The sequence below is a fragment of the Suricata suricatta genome, chromosome X (assembly GCF_006229205.1).
Source record: "Suricata suricatta isolate VVHF042 chromosome X, meerkat_22Aug2017_6uvM2_HiC, whole genome shotgun sequence".
Classification (NCBI taxonomy): Eukaryota; Metazoa; Chordata; class Mammalia; order Carnivora; family Herpestidae; genus Suricata; species Suricata suricatta.
This window is the reverse complement of record NC_043717.1, coordinates 9,089,250-9,114,523: the sequence shown is the minus strand read 5'-3', so window position 1 is coordinate 9,114,523 and position 25,274 is coordinate 9,089,250. Positions and strand designations below refer to the sequence as shown.

At 42.3% G+C, this 25,274-nt stretch overlaps 1 long non-coding RNA gene across 1 annotated transcript; it reads right to left on the bottom strand.

Annotated features, from left to right (window-relative positions):
- Positions 1 to 10,618: 10,618 nt before the first annotated feature.
- On the bottom strand, positions 10,619 to 24,221 carry LOC115283283. Its single transcript, XR_003904983.1, has 4 exons — positions 24,143 to 24,221; positions 20,032 to 20,164; positions 19,196 to 19,309; positions 10,619 to 10,676 (listed from the first exon to the last, which is right to left on the bottom strand). It is a non-coding gene; the product is annotated as an uncharacterized LOC115283283 (long non-coding RNA).
- Between the last annotated feature and the right edge of the window lie 1,053 nt (positions 24,222 to 25,274).

The following is a 25,274-nucleotide window of genomic DNA, read 5'->3' as shown; positions in this document are numbered from 1 at the left end:
AATCTCAGATGAAAGGAACCCATCCACCCTCGCTCAGGGAGTCATGGCTTTGGAAGTCATTTCCCATGATCTCCTTGTTTCCGGCAAATGAAGTTTTCTCTATGTGAGAACTCCACTTGGTGCAGTACTGACTCACCAAGAGGCGAACTCATGTTGGTTTGGTTACAAATTCACTGGCAAAGCCAAAACAAAAATCTGTTAGAGTCAACATTGGAAGAAGACAAAACTGGGGCGCCTATGTGGCTCAGTGTGTTAAGCATCCGACTTCATTTCGGCTCACGTCCTGATCTCATGGTTTGTGAGTTTGAGCCCCATGTCTAGCTCCACACTGATGGTTCAGAGCCTACTTGGGATTCTCTCTTTCCCCATCTCTCTCTGCCTGTCCCCCATTCTTTTTCTCTTTCTCTCTCACTTACTCTCTCTCTCTCTCAAAATAAATAAAATAAACTTAAAAAAAATAAATTGACAAGAGTGCTACGGAATACTGTGGGTGCATGCCACTACATTGCCAGGACAAGAGTCATTCAGAGTATGTGTCTTGTGTCTGCTCCTCACCCAACAGCAGCAAGTTGATTATTTTTGAGAAAAAGCACATACAAGAGAAGCCTGAAAAAGAAAATTTACTCCTTTGGAAGGGAAATTTACACTTATAAGGGAAATCTCTATTTGTAAGGTGTCTCCCTCTCTGTATAAGGAAGATAAACTCTTTACCAGAGGAGAAGTTGACTATGCTGGTTTACTATGCTTTTCCTGATAAACTGCTGCAGCTGGCTCCCCCAACCCCCTACATCTTTCCTTTGTCTTTAGCTGAAGATGGTATTTAAGATGGTGGCCTGGGCCATTTAAGGAAGTTTTGCTCAAGTTTCCTGGGCATCTCCCATGTATACATGAAGTATCACTGTGGGGCATCCCAATTGGGTTGAGGCCCAGGGCACAGGTGGTGATAGAATTCACTCAATGCAGAATAAAGGAGATAGAAGTTTATAGAATACACCATAAGCGAGTGGCAGGCAGAACAGCAAGGGAGAGACTGTCTGCCACAAGGTGGTGGTGAGGGGCTATAATCAGATGGTGGAGGGAGGGAGTATGGGAATGTATGGAATTTTCCTATTTTGGTTATCTGAGGAAGTGTGCCTGGTTGTAATTGGTCAGTTAGGACCTGTGGCTCTTTCGAGGTGGATCACTTAATGAGCTGGTTTGTGTCAGCTCAGTGGTCGCTATGGGCCCTTGGACCTTGTTCAAGTTTCCATTGCTCAAGCGTCTTTTTCCATGTTATTAAACTTCTGCTTGTTTGTCTCTTGCTAATCTGTCTTTCATTATGGGGTGTGTGCGTGGGGGGGGGGTCTCAGCCAAGAATCTAGAAGGGTATGAAAGAGGACTTCGGCTGCCTTTACTTGGACCTCAGGCTTTGTAGTTGGGGTCTTCTTTCCAGCTTCTCTCTGGGCTCAGGTGGGAGACCCTTCAGGCAAAGCATCCCCTGATGGGAACTGAAACGATTCCTCAAGGAGTAAGAGTTGCCCTGAGCCAGGAGGACCCCACCTGTGATGGACTCCAAGTCTGTGATCTATTTGGCCTTCACCACCCACCTGCATGGACCCACCGACCTTTCCTCAACATTTTCCTTCTATAAACCTAGAAGTTTTTCTGGCATTTTGGAGACAGTCTTTGAGATGCTCATCTGATGTCTTCCTGGTGGTGGCTTCCCTAAAATAAATCTCTCTTTAAGTTTTATTATTATTTTTTAAATATTTATTTATTTTGGAGAGAGAGAGAGAGAGCGTGAGCTGGGGAGGGGCAGAGAGAGAGAGGTAGACAGGCTCTGTGCTGTCAGCAAAGAGCCGGATGCGGGGCTCAAATCCTCAAACCGTGAGATCATGACCTGAGCCAAAGTGGGAAACTCAACTGACTGAGTCACCCAGGCACTTTCCTGTTTAACCACCACGGGTCTCTCTGCCTTTGGATTTTGCCAGCGGTATGTACATGGACCTCCCTGTTTGGGACCCCTGGAGATAGGTGCTCTTGCACCCCTGTGCCCCAGCTATAGGTAGAGGGAAAATTTTCCTCCCCGACAATGTCAGAATATGGAGTTTGAAAAAAAGGTTTCGAGATCAAAGGCTTTAGAGAGGTCTTTCATGGAAATGGATGAAACCCTCAAATGTTTTTGTAAAAATGACCTTCTTTATGACTTTGCCTGAAAGTCAACTGTGAAGAGTGGGCCACACAAACTATCATAACCACTTCTCCAGCACAATTATGCCAAAAGAAAAAGCAACATGTGTCAGTCACTATTGTTAATTTTAAGAATATACGGCAGTCATATCTTGAATTTTTAACATAGGAGAATGTATGAAATTATTTTCCTACTATTTAAAGCAAATTGGTTTTCTTTTAGAAATTAAATCCTTTATTATTATTTTTTTAAGACTATACTTTCAGGGATCATTTCTATAGTTTGTTATTATTATTATTTTTTGTGCTGTGATATTTGGGTCCTATTTTCGATGGTTCATTTTTTTTTCCTGTTTTTTATTTATTTTTGAGAGACAGAGAGAGACAGCATGAGCAGGGGAGGGTCAGAGAGAGAGGGAGACACAGAATCCGAAACAGGCTCCAGGCTCTGAGCTAGCTGTTAGCACAGAGCCCGATGCGGGGCTCGAACCCACGAACCATGAGATCATGACCTGAGCCGAAGCTGGACACTTAGCCGACTGAGCCACCCAGGCACCCCTCGATGGTTCATTTTAAATGGTCTTTTTAAGGGACACCTGGGTGGCTCGGTTGGTTAGGCGTCCAACTCTTGATTTTGGCTCAGGTCATGTCTCATAGTTTCGTGGGTTTGCACCCTTGTGCTGGGCTCCGTGCTGGCTGTTTAGAGCCTGCTTGGGATTTTCAATCTCTCCCTCTCCCTCTGCCTCTCCCCTGCTTGTGCTATCTCTGTCTCTTGAGAAATAAATAAACAAACTTTAAAAAATGGCCTTTTTCATATACAAATTATCCTTGGATAATGAAGTCCTCCTAATATTTATGAAACAATGAGATAAGCATGTGTACAAAGATAAATAAGCACAGACAGCAATGGTAAAATAGTTGAAACTGAGGGATTCAGTTTCATAAGCATGCACATGTTTCCTGTTGATATTTTACTACAATACTCTTTCCAGTTAGATGTTCTCGGGGGTCATACTGTAGGGATATGACATGACAAACAAATGACAAACAATCTGATGATTGGTTTCTGGAGATAAATACTCAGCTCATACTAGCTGTCAGGGATGCTGGAAGCCTACATGTGTCTCCGGCCTCTGACTTCTGGGTTGCTCCTCTGCTCTAAGGCTGACAGTCCCACGATTCACTTTGGTCCTAGCACACCTCCGTGTTCACCAGATCATTCACCGTTTTGCGGGAATCTAGGCTCCCAACCATTCCTTTCTTGTTGGAAGAACTGACAAGCCAGAAAAAGGGTGGAGTGTGATAAAGTGAATTTGGGTATGAGGACCCACAAAATGGAGGCCACTCCAGTGGCCCCGCCCACATCACAAATCTAAATGTAAGTCAGCCTGCACTCATGGGAAATACCTGTCCGGGAAACCTAACACACACCGGCCACAGTCCTCTAACTCGGCTTTAGCTGGCCTACCTTCCCCTAGAAAACAAGACCTGCTGGCCTTATAAGAAAGTCTCTGACCAGCTAGCCGATTGGACCCTGTTTCCATGCTGCCCCTTTTAAGACTCTATGAGACTTGCTCTGGCCCCAAATACGTCAGGAACACTGTCCCACTGGCTGTGAGGCGCTGTCCCCCACGACCCATGCATTGTTTTCCCTTGAATAAAGGACACCAAACTTGTTACTCAATTGTATTATTTTTGTCATTTGACAAGTGTTCACTGATCATTCTAGAATGCCCTCTCCAGGGGCAGACATTTGTATTGATTCCAGTTCTTCCTTTCACCTTTTAAAAGCCTTGATTCTGGGGGATGAAAATCTGAGCTCTGAAAAGGGATTATCCAACGCTGTAACTTTGGCGGTAATGTTGGCCTGGACGATTACTCAAAGGCTTACAGTGTTCTGTTCCTCACAATGCGGTGGAGAGGTCTGAATATACATCAACATACATTGTGGTCTTGGATCCCAGTGGCCAGGACCAGAGCACATGCCCCTTTATCCATGTTCCGTTGGAGCGACCTAGAGCCCGGAGTTGGGAAAACCGACCCAGTAATGGCACATTGCTTTCCTAGGCCTTTAGATCCGCACCTTATTCCTTTGTTACTTTCCTGCTGCTAGCTCTCTAACGTTCTATTCTAACTGCTACGATGCTTTTGAAGATTGGTAGTTTAAAGGTATGTTCATGGAGCGGCTGGGTGGCTCAGTCAGTGGAGCATCGGACTTGGGTTCAGGTCACAATCTCATAGTCTATGGGTTCGAGCCTGTCATCAGGCTTTGTGCTGACAACTCAGAAGCCGGAGCCTGCTTTGGATTCTGTGTCTCCCTCTCTCTCTGCCCCTCCCCTGCTCTTGCTCTGTCTCTCTCTCTCTCTCTCTCTCTCTCTCTCTCTCTCTCTCTCTCTCTCAAAAAGAAACATTATAAACATTTTTTATAGGTACATTCATCTTGTAGCCAAATACTTCCTGTTTCCATCGGGGGCACAGTACAGAGTCACGTTGCAAAGGCTAAACTCACGTCTACAAAAACATGGGAGACGTATATAACTTTACAGAAGTCTCTTAGACTAAGGGGAGTATGATTCATAGCACACAGCCAAATTTCTAAAAATCACCAGAATCATCCACCTCCACAGTGTCAACTCGTCACAGGGTGACAGCACTTCAGCCCCTCTCCCCCCACCTAGAATCTCTTTAAACACTTACCTGAAATTCCCTGGCTCTTTTCTGCCTCGCAGCCTTTTTCTTCCTATGAGCAGCTCCAGGTTTTCTCTGCTTCCTCCCTGCTCCACGTAGGCAAAGCAGGACAACCTCAAGGTTCATTTACCTTCCTAGTGCCTGAATATTTTGTCTCCGTCAGAATCCCTCGAGGGAATTCTGTCACCACCTGGAGCAAAACTCCTTCTAAAATGATTTTTTCCACACAAAGCCCTAAGTCCTCCTGAAGTTTCTCTCCAAAGCAGGCTCAGCAAATGTTCTCTGTAAAGGACCAGATGGTAAGTGTGTTTGGCATTGCAGGTAATAAGGTCCTGGGGCACCCATTCAACTCTGCCACTGTGGCAGGAAAGCCGCCGCAGGCAATATGTAAATGAAGGGTGGCCCGTGTTCCAATAGAACTTTCTTTGCAAAAATAGTGCTTCTCAGCTGTGGTTTTGCATTAGTATCACCTGGGGAGCTTTCTAACCCACCCCTACCCTCTGGTGCTGGGGGCAACAGGCCAGACCAATTAAATTAGGATCTCTAGGAGTGGGACCCAGCCTTCAGTATCTTAAAATTCCTCAGGTGGGTGCAATGTGCAGCCAAGGTTGAAACGGCCTGCTCTGACGGCTCTCAGGTGCAAGCTAGCTGGGAATTCATCAGTCCTGCACCCCACCCCGAGTATCATGAGTCATTAGGTCATTAGGGCGACAGGTGTGCCTAGTAACCTCCTCATGCCTTGGGGTGACCAGGTAGGTTTGCCAGTGAGCAGCCCCCCTCACTTCACCCCAGGGTGCCCTAAACACGTGGTCATTTTCCATTTGTACTTTGACACCAAGTGTTGGGAGAAGCAATGACTTCAGAAATAAACAGCCACAAATGCAAACACGATGTTAAAGTTGTTGAAATTCCTTGCCCAGGAGTAGTGGAGTGTGTGTGTGTGTGTTTTTTTTTGTTTTTTTTTTTGATATAGCTAAATTTAACTATTCACTCTCTTTTAAACCGAGAAATATCAAATGCATTCAGCTGACACTTTTTCTTCTTCTGATTTACTTGCAGAAAATACAAAGTTCCTTTTAAGCTCACAAGAGAGAGACAATCCTGTTAAAATCACAGTTTTAAATGTAGCATGTAGGACCTATGTCTTGAGGAATGGATTAGACTAATATGTCCTTATTTTAATTGGAGCCCAGGTTCAGGTAGATGAAAATGCCATTTTAAGTCATTCTAAAATTCAATGGTCCGTGACCACATTACTTGAAGTCTATCAATTTCTAAGGGCAAATTCTCCGTGGCTAGGACCCCATTGTACCCAATTACTGCTTTCCCTGCTGTCATTTAAGAAAACCCTGGAGGTGGCCCCAGTGAAAACAAATCAGCAGTGCTTCCCTTCCTTGGCCATACTTGGGCTGTCTTGTACTTTCAAGTGTCCTCAAAACATCAGCCTAACAAAAAGCACTTCCCTCAGATTTCAGAGCGAGCAAAAACACTTCCTCCAGCATTGAGCTAGGATTATGAGGATCAAGAAACAGTAAACCCCAGTGCACACCCTTTTCTCCCTCCTTTTGGTTCATTGGAGCACATGTTGGCTGCAAAGCTAGCTCTGTGTCTCATGTATGTTTCATGAGTAGCTCATGTCACACACCCTCTCCAGGCCCCACTGGGTTGATTCCAAAAAACTTTCTATGAGTTCACTGCAGTAGGCTCAAGGGCTGGTAAGGATCCTTGGAGAAAAGAGTGCAAGTAGAAGGTCGTCTTGACCTCTCAAAAGCTTCTTTGGAGAATTTCTTATGAGAGCAATGACTCAAGATGGTCCCCTCTAAGTTTCCAGTTCTTTCTGGAATGAATATTATCTTGAGAAGACATTATTGGTGGACATAAGAAATGTGGGAGGGGATCTGATGAAGATTGGGGAAGGAGATAAAGTCCCATCATGTGTTAGCACCCCCCACCCCCATCACCTCCCTTGGCATTGCTACTGAGTTCTTTGGATTCCCAACCTGAGTGATCTTGAGGAGGCCTAGAATCAGGCTGGGCATTTCGCAGTGGTTAGTTCTGACTTGAGTGAAGAAATGAGTAGTAAGGGGAGGAGAAAAAAAGGATGCTGCTTCTATTAGTGTCTTTACTCAGACTTTTCTAGAAGACCCACTTTCTGTTCTTTGCTTGGTTAAGCCCCATCTTTCATACTAACTACTGTCTTAACCACAAAGCGTTCTGCAAGTGTCCCAGGCCTCAGTACAGGCTTTCATATTTATTCCTGAAAACCGTTACTCTACTTAGAGAAGAAGTGAAGACTCTGATTTATGTATCCTCATGTGCTCCTGGGCTAATAATCCCTGAAACACCTTCCCGAAACCATCAAAGCTTCAAAATGAAAAAAAAAACCGATTTGAAAATCATTGCCCTTTATACTTTTCTGGCAGGTAACACAAGATACCTTGTGTTATGTTCTATCTATGGATTTTCTGCATTACAGGAGTTATATATATATATATATATATATATATATATATGCATTATACAAATTTAGAAGATAAAGATATACAGAAAGAAAACAATGGAAGTCACTGTCATCCTCAGACTGAGATGAACACTAACAACATTTGTCGTTTTGATCATTATTCATGAATCTGTGTATCTAGACTCATCTTGTACATATTGATTTAATTTTTTTTCTTTAATGTTTATTTTTGAGAAAGAGAGACAGACAGAGTGTGAGCAGGGGAGGGGCAGAGAGAGAGAGGGGGAGACACAGAATCTGAAGCTGGCTCCAGGCTTCAAGCTGTCAGCACAGAGCCTGACACAGGGCTCAAACCCCCAAATGGTGAGATCATGACCTGAGTAGAGTCAGACGTTTAATCAATGGAGCCACCCAGGCGCCCTATACATACTGATTTAAAATTAGCCTTTTTATAACCTAACAATTCAATAGGAATAATTTTCATGTCAGTAATTATTTTTATCTGAGATTATTTTTCATCTTTAATGGCTTTATTGAGGTGTAATTGACATACAATAAACCACGCACATTTAAAGGGTACATTCTGGTAGATTATAACATACATATATGCCCATGAAACCATTACTGCAATCAAGATAATAAATGCTCCAAATTTCATAGTGCTTCTTTATAATCCCATTTCCCCTCTTCCTATACCCTCCCCCCATCCAGAGACAACTGCTCGTCCATTTTCTGCTACTATAGGTTAGTTTGCATTTTCTAGAATTTTCTATAAATAAACTCATACATTGTGTACTGTTTTGTCTGGGTTCTTTCACTCAGCATTCTTACTTTGAGGTTTATGTTGTTACGTGTATCAATAGTTAAAGTAATAGTTAATCCAGCAATACTGTTGCTGAATAGAATTCTGTTGTATGGATATACGACAATTTGTTTATTCACACACATGCTAATGGATATTTGTATTATTTACAGGATGGGGCTATGAGTATGCATGTAAAATCTGTATGGTCATATGCTTTCTTGTTCCTTGGGTCCAAGGTAATTTGAATGGCTGTATAATATTCCATTGTGAATGTCTCATAGTTCATTTAACCCCTATCTTTGATGTTTAGATTGACTTAAAATGTTTTTTTAAGTTTTATTTATTTTTTTAATGTATTTTATTTATTTTTCAGAGACAGACACAGTGTGAGAAGGGGAGGGTCAGAGAGAGAGGGAGATACAGAATCTGAAGCAGGTTCCAGGCTCTGAACTAGCTGTCAGCACAGAGCCCGATGTGGGGCCCAAACCCACGAACCATGAGATCATGACCTGAGCTGAAGTCAGACACTTAACCAACTGAGCCACCCAGGCGCCCCTAGATTGACTTTTGATTGAGTCCCCTGAAAGCAAGTCCTGAAACAAAAATTTGGGTCCAGGTAGCTTATTCGAGAGATGATCCCAGGAAACAGAAGAGAAGGGGGCAGAGAGTGAATCAGGGAAAGGAGCAAAGCCAAAAAGGAATGTTAGGGAGAGGTTGATCACTGTGGGCAACTGGAGCTCATCCCATGGGATCCTTCTTAGGGTCATGTAGCATAGTTCCCAAAATAGTTTCACTGGAGGAAGAGGTTGGGGCATTCATACTCTGTCTCCTTCTCCCATTGGTGGAGGGTGGGTGGTTCCCCTAAATAGTCACTGTCCCTCGGTTCTCTGCTATGTTTGGTAGGATGGGCTGTTTTGTGCCAACGAAGAAAATCCCAAGGCAGAAAGCCTTGAGCCACCAAGGTGAGCCAGGGGTGGGACGCTGGGACCATGCATGGAATTGTCCACCACAGGTGTGCTAAGGGCAAGGGTCTGAGGAGGGCGGCCTGGAGCATACATGTGCCTGCTTCAGTGGCTTCTTATCTTGCTGTTACACAGCATCAAACATCTTTGTGCTTACCCTTTGATGTATGCCTGAGATCATTTCCTTGAGATAAGTTCATTGATACAGAGTTGCTAGATCAAAGGGGAGGAACATTTGAAAGGTTTGATCTTGGTCATCCCATTACTCCCTGCAAAGGCCTCAGTTTCCCTTCTCACAGGTAACCCCATCAGACATGGGGGTTGGAAATGAGCACATTTAAAGCACAAAGATTTGTTCATAGTGATGGGACTTCGGGCTTCCAAAAAGTTGCCTGACACTAATTCCTGAGCCATTTTTCCTAGTCAACCCCTTCTACTGTGATTTCCAGAGTTGCCAGGCCATTGCCATTTTTGTGTTCAAAAGTACTGGGTCCTGGGAAGTGTCCTCCTCAACTTTTGCCCTACTGGTTTGATGTTGGGTCCATACTGGTCCCTGCACCTGACCTCTGTCCTCTATGTCTCTGCCATAACTCCTTGTGTCCTCCCTGACAGCCTGTCTTGATTGGAGCCCCCCGTGTCGTCAAGATGTATAGCACTTTTTGACTGTTGGTACTCCCAAAACTCAGGCCAGTTGCTTCACCTATAGACTTCATTATGTCTGGTGTGGTTCAAGAAGCTGCCTCAAGACCCTAAATCTTAATTAAGACATGCAGGAAGAGGTGTTTTTTTTTTTTTTTTTTTTTTTTTTTTTTTTTTTTAGCAGAGAGAGAGGAATAGTTGCTGACATTTCATTTTGGGATTGCATATCTCAGGCCATGACTCAATGTCTCAGAGCTTACGGGGTCTTCTCTGTCCTGGCTTTCACCTGTTGGGTTGGCACTGCCTGTGGCCGTGACACTTGGTGCTCGCCTTCCTTGACAGCTGTGCTCCCGCAGGCGGTGTCAGCTAGCCTCATCACCCAGCTGTCTACCCTGACATTTGATCACTTGAAGTTCTTCATTTGCTCCCATGGGCACACTTGACCCTCTCTCAGCTCACCCGCCAGCCGTTGTTTACAAATCTGTGAGCGGCCATTCCCCTGACATTTCTGCCTAGCTTCCCAGAGCTGACCACAATTATTGCCGCGTCAACACTCCCAGATGGCTAGATTTGGGGACTTAATATGACTTGCGCTTGGGCTTATTATCAGGCAAAGGAGGTGAAGCGGTGAGTGGAGATAATTTACAGGCAGAAGATACAAGTTGGGCCGAATCTGGAAGCTTCTGAAGTGGAGGGGCAGTATTTGTTTGAGAAAAGCAATAGTCCTGTTCTCAGGGACTGACCTACAAGGGTCCCAAACATTTCCTTTTTCCAAATAATCTCTCCTTAACGAACAACAATTTTATATTTTCAAATTTTATTTTTCTGGGGGTGTGCGGGGAGGATCATCATACAGACGGCGGTGACAGATGAACAGATGACAGACCATGATGTGGGCGACCAGAAGAAAATCGAATTGTCCACTGGGGCATGTTCAGTAAATATGATACTGCTGTGGGGAAAGAATATGAAAGAGAGGTATAGAGAAAGAAAGAAAATGGACTTCCCTAAAAGTCTGTTATTAGCAGTGAAGAGTCCAGAGCAAGACAACTATACGAAAATGTATAGCTATTCATTACACCAGCAACCACCAATAAGAAACTCTAATGGAGCCCACAGGGAGCCCAATTTCTCATAGTTTAAATACATAGTTATTGATAAATTCTAACAAAAATTCTAAATAATAGAGGAACTCAAAAATAAGAATGTGAAATCTACAGATACCAGAAAGAAGAATTTACAAACCAACAAAAAATAGCATGAACAATATAAGTAGTAAAAAGAAACCCACACGACCAACAAAGATATGAACATTGTTAGAAATCAAGAAAATTCACAAGTGTCCAACTTCGGCTCAGGTGGTGATGTCACGGGTCACAAGTTTGAGCCTGGGATTGGGCTTGCTGCTGTCAGTGCAGAGCCTGCTTTGTATCCTCTCCCCACCCCCCCCCACCCCCTGCCCATCCCCTGCTTGTGCTCTCTCTCTAAAAATAAATAAAACATTAACAAAATTCACATCAAAACAATGAGCGTGTTTATAACCAACAGATTAATTAATAGACATTTAAATCGGAGTGTCTGGGTGGTCCAGTCAGTTAAGCACTAGACTCTTGATTTCGGCTTAGGTCATGATCTCACAGTTCATGGGTTTGAGCCCCATGACAGGCTCTGTGGTGGCAGTGCAAGACCTGCTTGGGATTCTCACTCTCTCTCCCTTTCTCCATGTCTACCCCCCAACCCAACTCATGCTGTGTGTCTCTCCATCTCTCAAAATAAATAAATAAATAAACTTAAAAAAAAACAGACATTTAAATCCTTGACAATACCAACTAGTGGCAAGGATTTTGAAAAGAGAATAGAAGGGTGCCAGGGTGGCTCAGTCGGTTAGGCATCAGTCTTCGGCCAGGTCATGATCTCATGGTTCATGAGATCTAGCCCTGCATTGGGCTCTGTGCTGACAGCTCAGAGCCTGGAGCCTGCTTCCGATTCTGTCTCCTCCGCTCTCTGACCCTCCCCCACTTGTGCTCTGTCTCTCTCCCTCTCAAATAATGAATAAAAGTTTTTGAAAAATTTAGAAAATGGAATGGAAACTCTCATTGGCTGTTTATGGGGGCAGTGCTCCCCAAACTTGTTGTGGTGAAAAATCAGGTTCTTTTATTCTTTGTTCTGATAAAAATTTATTATATTACCTATCATACACCACATCCAGCCCTAATTATACCATACATATTCTTTCACAATGTAATATTAAAAACCATTATAATTTTTTTACACTCATCTCTAATGTCTCTTAGGAAACTTTTCCTAAAAGGTTTATTTTCACAATGAAAAGCTTTTGAAATCATACTCTGACAACCATAAAACACTGATGAAAAAAATTAAAGATGACACAAAGAAATGGAAAGATATTCCATGCTCATGGACTGGAAGATACTGTTAAAATGTTAAAATGACACTACACAAAGCAATCTACACATTTAATGCAATCCTTATGAAAATACCAACAGCATTTTTCACAGAACTAGAACAACTAATCCTAAAATTTGTATGGAACTACAAAAGACCCCGAATAGCCAAAACAATCTTGAAAAAGCAAAACAAAGCTGGAGGCATCACAATTCTGGACTTCAAGTTGTAGTACAAAGCTGTAGTCATCAAAACAGTATGGGACATGCACAAAAACAGACACATAGATCAATAGGACAGAATAGAAAACCCGTAAATAAACCCACAGTTATATGGTCAGTTACTCTTTGAGAAAGAATGAAAGAATATACAATGGGAACAAGACAGTCTCTTCAACAAACGGTGTTGGAAAAACTAGACAGCAACATGCAAAAAATGAAACTCAGCCACTTTCTTATACTATACACAAAAATAAATCCAAAATGGTTTAAAGATCTAAATATGAGACTGGAAACCATAAAACCCCTAGGAGAGAGCACAGGCAATATCCTCTGACATCAGCTGTAGCAACTTTTTTCTGGACAGGTCCCCTGAGGCCAGGAAAATAAAAGCAAAAACAAAACTATTGAGACTACATCAAAATGAAAAGCTTCTGCACAGTGAAGGAAACTATCAACAAAACTAAAAGGCAACCTACAGAAAGGGAGAAGACATTTGCAAATGACATGTCCAATAAAGGGTTAGTATCCAAAACATATTTTCCAAAACCTATAAAACTCAACAGTATAATATTTATAAAAACAAATAATTCAATTAAAAAATGGGCAGATGCCATGAACAGACATTTCTCCAAAGAAGACATATAGATGGCCAAAAGGCAAATGAATAGTTGCTCATCATCACTCAATATTCAGGAAATGCAAATCAAAACTATGATGCAGTATTCCCTCACACCTGTCAGAATGGCTACAATCAAGAACACAAGAAACAACAGGTGTTGGTGAGGATGTGGAGCAAGGGGACCCCTCTTACGTTGTTGGTGGGAAAGCAAACTGGTACAGCCACTGTGGAAAAGAGTATGGAGGTCCCTCAAAAAGTTAAAGATAGAACTACCTTATGATCCAGCAATCACACTACTGGGTATTTACCCAAAGAATATAAAAGCATTAATTCAAAGGGATACATGCATCCCCTTGTTTATAGCAATGTTATTTACAATAGCCAAGATACAGAAGCAGCCGTGTCCATTCATTGATGAATGGATAAAGAAGAGGTGGTGTATATGTGCAATGAATATTATTCAGCCGTAAAAAGAATGAAATCTTGCCATTTGCAATGAAGTGGATGCAGCTAGAGGATATAATGCTAAGTGAAATAAGTCAGAGAAAGACAAATACCACAGGATCTCACTCATAGGTAAAATTTAAGAAACAAGACAAAGGGGGAAAAAAGGAAAAAGCTTTTGATATAATCAGTATTCCCTAAATGGAATCTTTCCATCGTTCTTTTTTTGTTTTAGCACTATAATTTAAAAATGATCAAAATGTTTTATTCCAATACTTTTATAAAACATAAAAATCACATTTAGGTATTATGGAAATATGAAATGATGATAATGTTTCTAAACACTTACTCTCAAGTGGTTTTTATCTTATTATGGATGTGTAAGTAACAGGTCATGAACCAGACCATAAATTCATGGACAAAGGACCAGTTGAAAGTATCTCTTTAAATTAAGCTAAACTTAAATTTTTAAAATTGTTTCTATTATTTATTTTGAGAGGGAGATACAGAGTGTGCGCAGGGAAGGGGCAATGAGAGAAGGAGACACAGAACCGGAAGCAGGCCCCAGGCTCAGAGCGGTCAGCACAGAGCCCAACGCGGGACTCAAACTCATGAACCATGAGATCATGATCTGAGCCAAAGTCAGATGCTCAACCGACTGAGCCACTCAGGTGCCCCTAAATTAAGCGACATTTAAAAAATGTATACTTACTTTACACTTCAACAACCTATTTCTAGAAATTTATCCTAAATATATGTTGGTTCAAGATACGAGGAAACAAGCTGGAAATATAGAGTAATAGGGGAAGGGGTGATCATAGAATGGCCGTATGGTAGAGCATTACATAGTTGTTGAAAAAACAAGCAATATGTATATATATTGAGCTGGGAAGAAGTTACAAAGATGGGCTCGCATTAGTCCAACGTGCATATATTTCAAAGGTATAGAACACAAGTATAGAAATCCATGTATTTCTGTGTATATGGAGGCACAGACACGTACCTGCCCCCTTCCCCAAATGGTTAATGGCGTTTCCCTCTTGTGACAAGATTGGTGGGGACCATGGATCTCAAGTACTTTATTTTATAACAAGTAAATAGTTCTACTTAGAATATTTCTCTGTCAAATGGAACCCAGCCGACACAGGTGTGGCAATTTCCATTTGTTCCTCAATGTGTCATTGCGGACAGAGAGCAGCATGTGAGGAGAACCCAACTGGGTGCTGGGGGCCGAAGTAGAAACCCTAGGCTTTTGGGGGCACAGAATTGTGTGGACTCATGGCTAGATGCAGAGACAAACCTCCCCAGAATCCAGTGCAAGACAGATTCTTTCTGGCCCTGACCAGCGTCTCTGCTCTGTGCCAGGGGCTGGGGGGGGGGGCAGGGAAGGACATTCCCGGAGTATTGGCCATGTTTGCCCAGAATGCTGTCTCCACAAGTTGCTCACCAGCCACCTAGAGAATCCAGACAAAGCACAAATGAAGTGATTTCATCAGTACCATGCATTATTGGACAGAGAACCAAAATAGGAAGCAGGATGTTATTAAAATCCGAAAAAAGACAAGGCTCTCTGCACCATTGTATTAGCGAATACAATTCTAGAACAGCTATAGGAGCATTGTTATTGAAAACAAGAAAACAAAATGCATTATTTGGAGATATAGAACTGCCTATTGAGAAACCCCAAGATAATTAAAAAGCGGTTATCTTTATGGAAGTTTAGTAAAATGCCTGGTTATGGGTCAATGTACAAATATAACCAGGTTTCTTGCCCTCCCCAAAGTAACTAATCAAAAATATGTATGTTGGAGGAATGACACACTACCTGAAAATATGCAGATATTACTTCAATTTTAAAAGTGAATCTGTGTAAGGAGAGTTATAAAATTTACTGAGTACAAAGAAAATATGAATAAATGAATATATAGCCCATGTAATAGAATGAGAAGACTGAATATTATAGAAGTATGTGTTTCACACAGCATACTGATTGAACACAACTCCAGGAGTTAATTAAATGAGCTTCTTTGCTAGATATAAAGGCATACTGTAAATTAAAAAAAATTATGGGACCCTGGTTCAATACTTCCTTTAGAAAGAGCTGCATTAGGGGCGCCTGGGTGGCTCAGTAGATTAAACATCTGACTCTTGATTTCGGCTCAGGCCATGATCTCGTGGTTTGTGAGTTCAAGCCCCGCTTTGCGCTCTGTGAGGAGAGTGTGGAGTCTGCTTGGGTTTCTCTGTCTACCCTTCCCCCTTCGCTCGCTCTCTCAAAAATAAATAAACATTAAAAATAATAATAAAAGAAAGAAATGCAATATTTCATTGTTCTACTTTTGTTTGTGTGTTACACTCACTCACACACACACACACACACACACACACACACACATTTAAGAAATGACAGAAATGGGAACATCATGATGCTAGCATGAAAATGGACCCATGGAAACAAAGTGATTGTAGAGAAATAATCCTAATCGATTTGAGAAGATAATATAAAGAAAACCTCACAGACTAATGGGCAAGTGACTATTCACCAAAGAGCTAAGAAGAACTATCTGTGGGGGAAGTGTTAAATATAGATTTCACACCATTCAAAGAATAAAATGCAAATACTTTTATGAAGTGAAAAAAGTAGTAGAGAAATGTTGCTAGTTGAATATTTATTGGAGTGGGGAAGGGCCTTTTAAGTCAGAGAAAGAAGTTAAAAGGGGTAAGATTATTATAGAATAAGGAAACAAGATTATTTCCTTAAGAAAATAGGAAAAGGGAATGATATTGGCATTAAAATAAAAAGCTTAATTAAAAAAGAAAATAAGGACTAAAATTGTTATATTTAATTCCACAAAAATGCAAAATTTACTCATGCTGAAAAGACTATATACACATACCATATAAAATTTCAAGTGGGGTTTCTCCTAGCACTGAATAAATATTTTAACTTATAGAATTCTATTAATTTTATATCTCCTATTTAAAGATCAGAGCATAAGAGGGGCACCCCTGCGTCGGGTTCTGAGCTGCTGGTGTGGAGCCTGCTTGGGATTCTCTCCCTCCCTCTCTCTCTCTCTCTCTGCCTCTCCTCTGCTTGTATGCTATCTCTCTCAAAATACATAAACAGACTTAAAAAAAAGAACGTTTAAAAAAGGCTTATTTCTTTATTTTGAGAGAGAGATAGAGAGCACAGGGGAAAGTTAGAAAGAGAGGGAGAGAGAGAATCACAAGCAAGCCTCACACTGTCAGTGCAGAGCGGGGCTCTATCCCACGAATTATGAGATCATGGCCTGAGCCGAAATCAAGAGTCAGATGCTTAACCAACAGAGCCACCCAGGTGGCCCAGTTTAAGGCATTTTAAAAAGAAGATAAAACAGTCCTTCCTTGTAAACAATATGATTATCTCCATGGGAAATTCGAAGAATATATAACAAACTTTTAGAGTGATAAGAAAGGCCGGCCAACGTTTGTCGGTTCACAACTCTCTCAGGAGCTTCCCGGGTGTGAACTGAAACCTTGGAGGGAAGGGAGAAACAGGAAGAAAGAGGCAGTCCACTCCAGGTCGGTAGGGGGGAGTTTTATTTTATTTATTTTTACATTTATATTTATTTTTGAGAGACAGAGACAGAGCATGAACAGGGCAGGGGCAGAGAGAGAAAGAGACACAGAATCTGAAGCAGGCTCCAGGCTCTGAGCTAGCAGGCAGCATGAGCCAGATGCGGGGCTTGAACCCATTAACTGTGAGATCTGACCTGAGCCGAAGTCGGTCACTCAACTGGTTGAGCCACCCAGGCGCCCCAACGGGGGAGTTTTAATAAGCAAAGGGAACCTACATACGAGGCTTGTCTGAGGTGGCAGCAAGATGAGTGGACCCACCTGCCACATCTTAAATGTTTATAAAGAGGCCTTAATTGGGCATAGGCACATACACTCTGTACGTGTTCTTAACATCACATCACTGTGTCAAGCTCATGACCTTGGAGCTGCATGGAGGCGCCGGAAAGGCAAGCGGAACCCACATTCTGTGAACATGTAGTCGGGGTGGGGTGCTGATGAGGAGCCTCCGAGGGCCTGAGGCCAGTTCATGGATGAGTCGGTGGCCAGGCCTTTTCGATGATGACCCACAACATGTTAAGTACAGAATCAACACACTAACACTTTTAGAATTTCTACACACAGAAATGACCAACGAGCAACGTTTTAGAATAAAGTTCTCGTTTACCGTAGCAACCCAAACTACAAAATACCTAAGAACAAATTTGCACAAGATGTGAAAAATCTTTTATGGAGAAAATTACAAAACGGCACCAGAGGATGTAAAAGGCGATCCGAGTATCCGCAGAGAGAGCAGGTTTACGGAAGTCAAGAGTAGAAACCTGGCACATGTCTCCAAATGAATCTAGAAATGTTATGGAGTTCAAAGCAAAGCCTCACCAGGGATTTCCCTGGAACTTGACAAGCTGACTCTAACATTTGCATGGGAAAGACAAGAGACCATAAGAGTCAGAAGTCTCCAGAAAAGCAGAATCCATGAGATACAAAAGCAGGTTTATTATGAGGAATTGGGAATTGGCTCCCATGACTGTGGAGGTCGCGAAGTCCTACAAGCTGCCGTCTGCAGGCTGGGAACCCAGCAAAGCTGGTGGCGTCATTCCCATGCTGACAGGGCAGCCGATGGCATAAATCCCAGTGCAAAGCCCGGAGAAGACGGATGTTCCAGCTCAACCATGCGGGCAGGAAGGGAACAGATCCTCCCTTCTTCTGCCTTTTGTTCCATTTAGGTCCTCAATGGAGTAGATGATGCCCACCCAGAAACAATGTTTAATCTGGGCATTCCGTGGCTCGGTCAAGTTGACATAAAATTAACCATCACAGTAGCTAGGACAGTCAGAGTCATTAAAAAGATATGCCAAGACTCATCAAAAAGATACAGTAATGTAGATACTATTTAAGTTGTACAAAACGGACCCAGGCATATATAGAGACTTGATGCAGGATAGAGAAGACCCTACGAATTAGGGTAGAAAGTATAAACTAGCCAACAAATAAGTCTGGGAAAAGTAGTTATCCTTCTGGAAAGAAAATTAAGTCACTATCTTACACCTCACAAAAATAAATTCTAGGCAGACGATCTAAATGTCAAAAGAAACCATGAACACTTCTGGAAAAAAAATTAAGGAAAATCTCTCTAAAATCCTGAATCTTTGGAAGATTCTATCAACAAGCACAAGAAAACAAAACCCTTAATGAAAAGGTAGACAAATGTAACTCCACTAAAATTATCAACCTAAACACAACAAAAAACATCTTAAACAAAATATTATATATATTAAAAAAGACAAGTCCTAGAAAGAAGGTACTTGCAATGCATATAATCCACAAATGTTAGTGTCTAAAGTGTGTGGGAAAATGTTTACAATTCAACAAGAAGACAAATACCCGCAAATGGGCAAAATAGAGCAAGAAGCAAATTCACAGAAGAGGAAACCTGGATGTTAAGTGAGTGAAAAGTGGCTCTATTTCTCTAGTCATCAGGAAAATGCCATCTTGTAGCCAACAGGTTGGCAAAATGGAGACCAAGGAACTTTCATACATGGCTGGTGTAGGTGTGACTTACAAGAAATCGCATACCAGATCGTCCTTTGTAGCATCATTTGTGATGGTGGGAAATGGAAATAGAGTAAACATGCATCAACAGAAGCATACGTGAGGAGATTGTGCGATCGATATCCAGTAACGGAATATTACAGAGCAGTTCCAAAGAGTAACAAGGGTAAAACTCACCCAACAATGGTTGAAAAGGTGAGCTGCCGAGTGACGCGTCATAGGACGCCATTTTCAAAAGGATAGTCTTCCTATGGATCCGTGCAGTAGTAGTATAAAACATGTAGAAGATTGCTACTGGATAAGATACATGGTAAAAATAAAAACATCTTTAGAAAACATTACTATTCTTACTATTCTTACTTACCATAATATATATTCTAAGCTAAAAACTGGGTATTTGCTATGCAAACACAGTTTCAAATATGTGTGCTTCCCCTTTCCCAGTGCTCAGCTCCAAACCAAGTGTAGCTTCTGAGTCTGTCCTGGATTGATATTCTGGGGGCCACTGGTGCGCAAACAGCGAGGGAAGCAAAGCGATTCAGAAGCTATGAGGCCATCCTCCATCAATGGCCAGAATTAAAACTGGGGAGGCTACAAGCTCAATAGTGCATCCAACAAAGCGACCTCTATTCTGTGTATGTTGTGAGCATAAAACATCTTGGACACGGTTAATGCGGGGCTTCCATCTGGCACTTTTCATATTATGTAAAATTGTTATGTCAGCAGCAGATGGTAGAGCTAAGTGTTAGGAGATTTTACTTATGCCCAATTATCAGGTTTGCAAATCTGAACATTAAACAGTTCGCAGGTCTGTGGAGATGCGTGAGGTGCTAGATGTTCTCCTGTTGAGCTGCCTTACAAACTATTGTTCTTGCCTGTATCTCCTTTCCTCCTCTCACAAACCCTGCTTTGGTTCTGAGATCATCATCTGAGCTCCTGAGTGGATCCCTCTACCATTAGTCCAGCAAGCCCGTGACACTTGTCAAGTGTCAGTAAGTGGAAGGAGGACTTACAATGGTTGTGCGCAGTGTTGGTCTCTCTTCTCTCTCTCTCCTGTGATCTCACCAAAGAAGATGCGAGGTAGGATTTATTCCAGGCGGGATTTAGTGACCATGAGGAAACTTCAGCTTTAGGATGAAGCTGGTGCTGAGGACAGTAGAAAGGAGAATCGGAGAGAGCCCAAGTCTGACATTATGGAGCTTCTGGACTTGACGTTTTGTCAGATGAACTATTCTCTTATAGTTCAAGTGTGTGTGAGCTTGGATTTCTTTTACTTAGAGCCCAAAGCATCCTAGTAGGAGATGGGGAAACTTTCATATTTATTAATTTAGAAGTCTCTTGCTATAAAATGGTTGAAATACAATGGGAAGGAACCATAGGTGTATGTCCAGAGCATTTGAGTTCCTGATTCCCCACCCGGAGGTCACTCCACTGTCATTCATTGCCGAGCAGGAGCTCTGAACTCCAACCTGAAACAGCATGCTAATTTATAGGTCTTACATTTGTTTAGCACCTTACAGGATTAAAAAAAAACGTTTATTTATTTATTTTGAGAGAGAGAGGGAAAGAGCATGAATGGGGAAGGGGCAGTGAGAGAATAAGAGAGAATCTCAAGCAGGCCCTTAGCTGTCAGCACAGAACCCAATGGCTCCAACTCACAAACCTTGAGATTATGACCCACGAGTTCATGGCCTGAGCCGAAATCAAGAGTCGGCCACTTAACCAACTGAGCCACCCAGGTGCTCCAGTACTTTACAGTTTTAAAAATATCTCCATATGTCACTGTCTCATCAACCGTGTGAGGTGAGCTATGTAGGCAGTTTTTTTTTTTCAAAGTAGAAGTTCAGGGGACTTCAGTAACATTATCAAGGGCAAACAAGTAATAAATGGACCTTCTACACTTAGGACCATTAAACTTTCTGCTGACTCCTAACCACTGTTCAAATATTACATGTGAATAAGTGATTGCCGAAAAAAATGCCATACTAGTACTTAATTATGTGACAATAAATGGTTTGGAAATTGTAAAGGTCATGCTGCAGTAATAAATTCCCCCAGGTCCCAGTAGCTTGTAAGAGCAGAGGATTCTTTCTCCTCATTGGGAGCAGTTGGGTTGGCAATACCTGTGGGTGCTCCAGACTGGGGGAGCTATCTCTCCTTAGTGCAGCTGGTCACCAGGGCAGAGGGAAATGTACACAGAAAACCACATGCTGACTCTCAGATCCCTGCCTGGAAGTCCCTCGAGTTGGGTCCACTCACGTTCCATTGGCCTAAGCAAGTTATATGGCCACGGTTGACATTGATGGCATGAGACAGGATGACCCTTCCCTGAAGGGTGCTAGTGACTATGAACACAGAAGACTTCCCATATTTCAAATGAACTTCTGTTTTCATTCTGTGTCCCTAGAGCCGATAACACCCATCCTTGAGAATAAACAAGTCACAGGGCTGTGATGTCACTCACGAATTGACCCCATGACTGACAGAGCAAAATGTTTCTCAAAGCACGTCCTCGAGAATGCTAGTTGTGCAAAAGAAACCTCCTTGAAGAATGGCTTGCGTGGTCTTGTGATTTGTGAAAATGCTGCATAGCAAATTCTCCCTTGGAACTTGGCAATAGGTGGTAGTCTGTTCAAGTCTCTGAGAAGTCCTGAAAATGCTTGCCGAATCTATTTCATTGTGGAGCCTTTCATTTTTTCCCTCATAACTTTGTTTTGCATCATACCTATTGGTGTCCCGAAGCATGCCTGTTCCCGAACTACATTTTGGTCCAGGTTGCTGCAGTGAAACTGGACTTGAGGTCAGGTCTCCAGGGTTTTAAGTCCACTTCTTTCACCAAATAACAGTGTGAACTTTGTGCATCATTCATAATTGTTTTAACCTCCACATTTGTAACATGGAAATATCAGCCTGTAAGCCTCTAGTGAGATCATTAATGTGAAAACATCCCGAATGATATAGTGTGTTATATATGCAAGCACCCAGCCTTGGACTAACTTCAAGATCTGAGTCCTGACTCTTCTTTTCGCACAGCTCAGGAGCCCATGCCTTTGGGCCCATGTCAGAATAGGGATAAAGCAACACATGTGCTTGATCTGAGCTGAGCTATGGTGCATCGTTACAGCTGGGCTGTAAGCACTGAGGTCTCCTCCCCCTAATGGTTCACGGATATGAGCCATATGTAAGATAATACATAAGAAAGTGCTTTGTAAACTGTGAAATGCCATAGAGTCATTGATTTATGAATGATACATCCTCCCTTATTATATATTAGTTTTTCCCCAAGATTTTGTTAAGCGATAAGTTGCCTTTTGAATGCTACATTTATTTTTGGATGAAATAAGGAGTTCTCTTTGGACATTTTGAAAATATGCATGCATGAGAACGCGTGCATTTTTTTGTTCGTTTATTCTCACAGAAAACACATATTGAGGGTCTATTTAAATATATATTTTAATTTAAATAATATACATATTATAGATTATATATGTACCTGGTTTTATCGCCCTCTAAATTTGAAATGGATTATAAATATCCACAAGGTGCAATAAAAACAGGAGGTAAGTAATTCGATGAAAAGAGGGGACATGCTTGATTAGGGGAGGAAGAAATGAAACAGTCCAGAAGCTATTTAGCTCCCCCAGTAGATTCCATAAGGTCCTGCTTTGCTTTTTTAGCCTTTGGACACAAGCTTGACCTTGAGCTCTCCAGGCCAATAGAAAAACTAAAACACACTGCATTCCAGATTCACTTTAAGAAACACTAGGAAGCAAACGATAATTTGCCATATTCCAAGTTTTTCAATGTTGTCGGCTAATTTAAATTTGTTTAAAAACTGTGGGCTAAACACAATCTTTGTGGAAGCTGACTCTTGCCTACGGGTCTCAAGGCTGCAATCTCAAATGCATTGGTTGTGAGAGGGTAGCTTTCATTCAGGGGGAGGCGAGGATGCTGGTGCCACTCTGTAAAATGGACGCAGCACAGAATTTGGAGGACAGGGGTGCTGTGGACTGAATGTGTCCTCCTCAAATTTACACGTTGAAGCCCTAATCCCCATGGTGACTGTATGTGGAGAAAGGGCTTTTTGGAGGTAATTAAGGTTACATGAAGGCATAAGGGTAGAATGCTAATCCAAAAGGATTGGTGGCTTTTTATGAAGAGGAAGATGGCCGTCCACGCATAGGCACCGAAGAATGGCCACGTGAGAACACAAAGGGCACGAGGCATATCCAAACCAGGAAGAGTGCAATGACCAGACCCTGCCCATGCTGGCACCCTGACCTGGGACTTCCAGCTTCCGGGACTGTGAGAAAAATCTGTTTTGATGGGGTAAGTCAGCCAGTCTATGGCAGCAGGGAGCTCAGTCCAACTTCCCGGCCCCGGTGAGGCTCATTTACCTCTTCAGTATTCCAGACATATGTTTTGTCAGGAAACAAAGAGAGAAATGACCTAGGAGGAGTCTTCAATTTGAAGGCCGGGTTCTTGGATGGAGTGACCAGAGGGCAGATCGAAATGAGTAGCAATGAGCTCCTGGATTTGAGAAGACACACGCAACCAAGTCTTGTGTCCCTGACGCAACTACTGCTGAAGGTGTATTTTGTAGCTGGTATAAACTTCAAGAAGCTTAGGAGCCTGTGTTTTGGGGTAATAACCTTTAAATAGCTTCATTTCCAATCATGCCCTCCCCATGGTTTTGGGCAAGCAGAGGAAATTTTCTACGTGATCCGTGGTAAAGCCAGAGGGAAAGACAAGAATGCTTCTGTAATTGCTGAAGGGGAGGCTTAGGACTTCTGCCTCTCTCCTTCTATTTGCATCCCCCAAGTGGGTATAAAGGAAAGCCCTCAGATCCTCTGAAAGGGAACATGTCTCTTTTTGTGAGTAATGTTTCCCGTTTCTTAAGCCACTTGGAGAGCATAATACACTATCTGATCAATTTGTGTATTTGGGTCTAAGTCCTTTCTAAGGGTGGTAGAAAAGTTGCTTTCAGATGAGTTCTGTTGAGGATATAATTAGTATTTGATAACAAATGAAAATTAGTCCATGAAAAATAGAGATATCATTTGGGAGGCTTCTAATATGTCTTCCTATTACACGACTGGACTTTTCAAACTTAAGTGAACTTACCTCAGCCTACATTTCCAAGGTCTTCTCTTTCCTCTCTCCTCGCTTCACTTTTGGCCAGTCATGTGGCTTTTAAGATATACCTGCAAATAGTACCAAATACATTCCTAGATATGTGGAGGCAGCAGGTCGTATTCAAAAGCATGAACTCTAGGGGCGCCCCTGGGGGCTCCGTCAGCTGAGCGTCCAACTCTTGACTTCAGCTCAGGTCATAATCTCACGGTTCGTGCGTTTGAGCCCCACATTGGTCTCTGTGCTGACAGCACAGAGCCTGCATGGGATTCTCTCTCCCCCTCTGTCTGTCTCCTCCCCTTCTCACTGACTCTGTCTCCCTCTCAAAATAAATAAGTAAACTTAAAAAAATATAAAAGCATGAATTCTAGATCTAGGCTTGTGAGTTCAAAGCCCAGTGTAACACTTCCTATTACTTTGGGCAAGTTACTCAGTATCTTTGTGGCTTCATTTATCAGCAAAATGGAGATGGCAGGAATAGGGCTTACCTCACAAGGATGCTACAAGGAGAAAATGAATACTTGTAAAACTCTTGGAATGCTGCCCAGTGGATGTTAATTCCTATGTGCTTATTAAGTACAATCCCTCTATGTCTTTGTGTGTGCTTTTCTCTCTGCTCAGATGCTTATCCCCAACTTCCTCAGCCCCCCACCCTACTCCTATGACTTAGAAAAAAATTTTTAAATGTTTATTTTTGAGGGGGAAGAGAGAGCATGAGTAGGGGAGGGGCATAGAGAGAGGGGGACAGAAGATCTGAAGTGGCTTCTATGCTGACATCATGTGGGTCTCGAACTCACAAACCATGAGATCATGACCTGAGTGGAAGTGGGACACTTAACTGAGCCACCCAGGCGCCCCATGACTTTTTAAAAAAAATTTTATTTTAAGAGCAAGCGAGCACGGGGGAAGAGTAGAGAGAATCCCAAGCAGGCTCTGCACTGTCAGTGCAGAGTCCAACGTGGGGCTCAATCTCCCAAAACATGAGATCATGACCTGATTTGAAATCAAGAGTCAGAATCTCCTTCTCTGCCTGACTTATTTCGCTTAGCATGACACAGATACCATATGTTTGTAGTCATGGGTCTAATAGGAGAACAGGAGAAACCTAATGGAGGACCAGGGG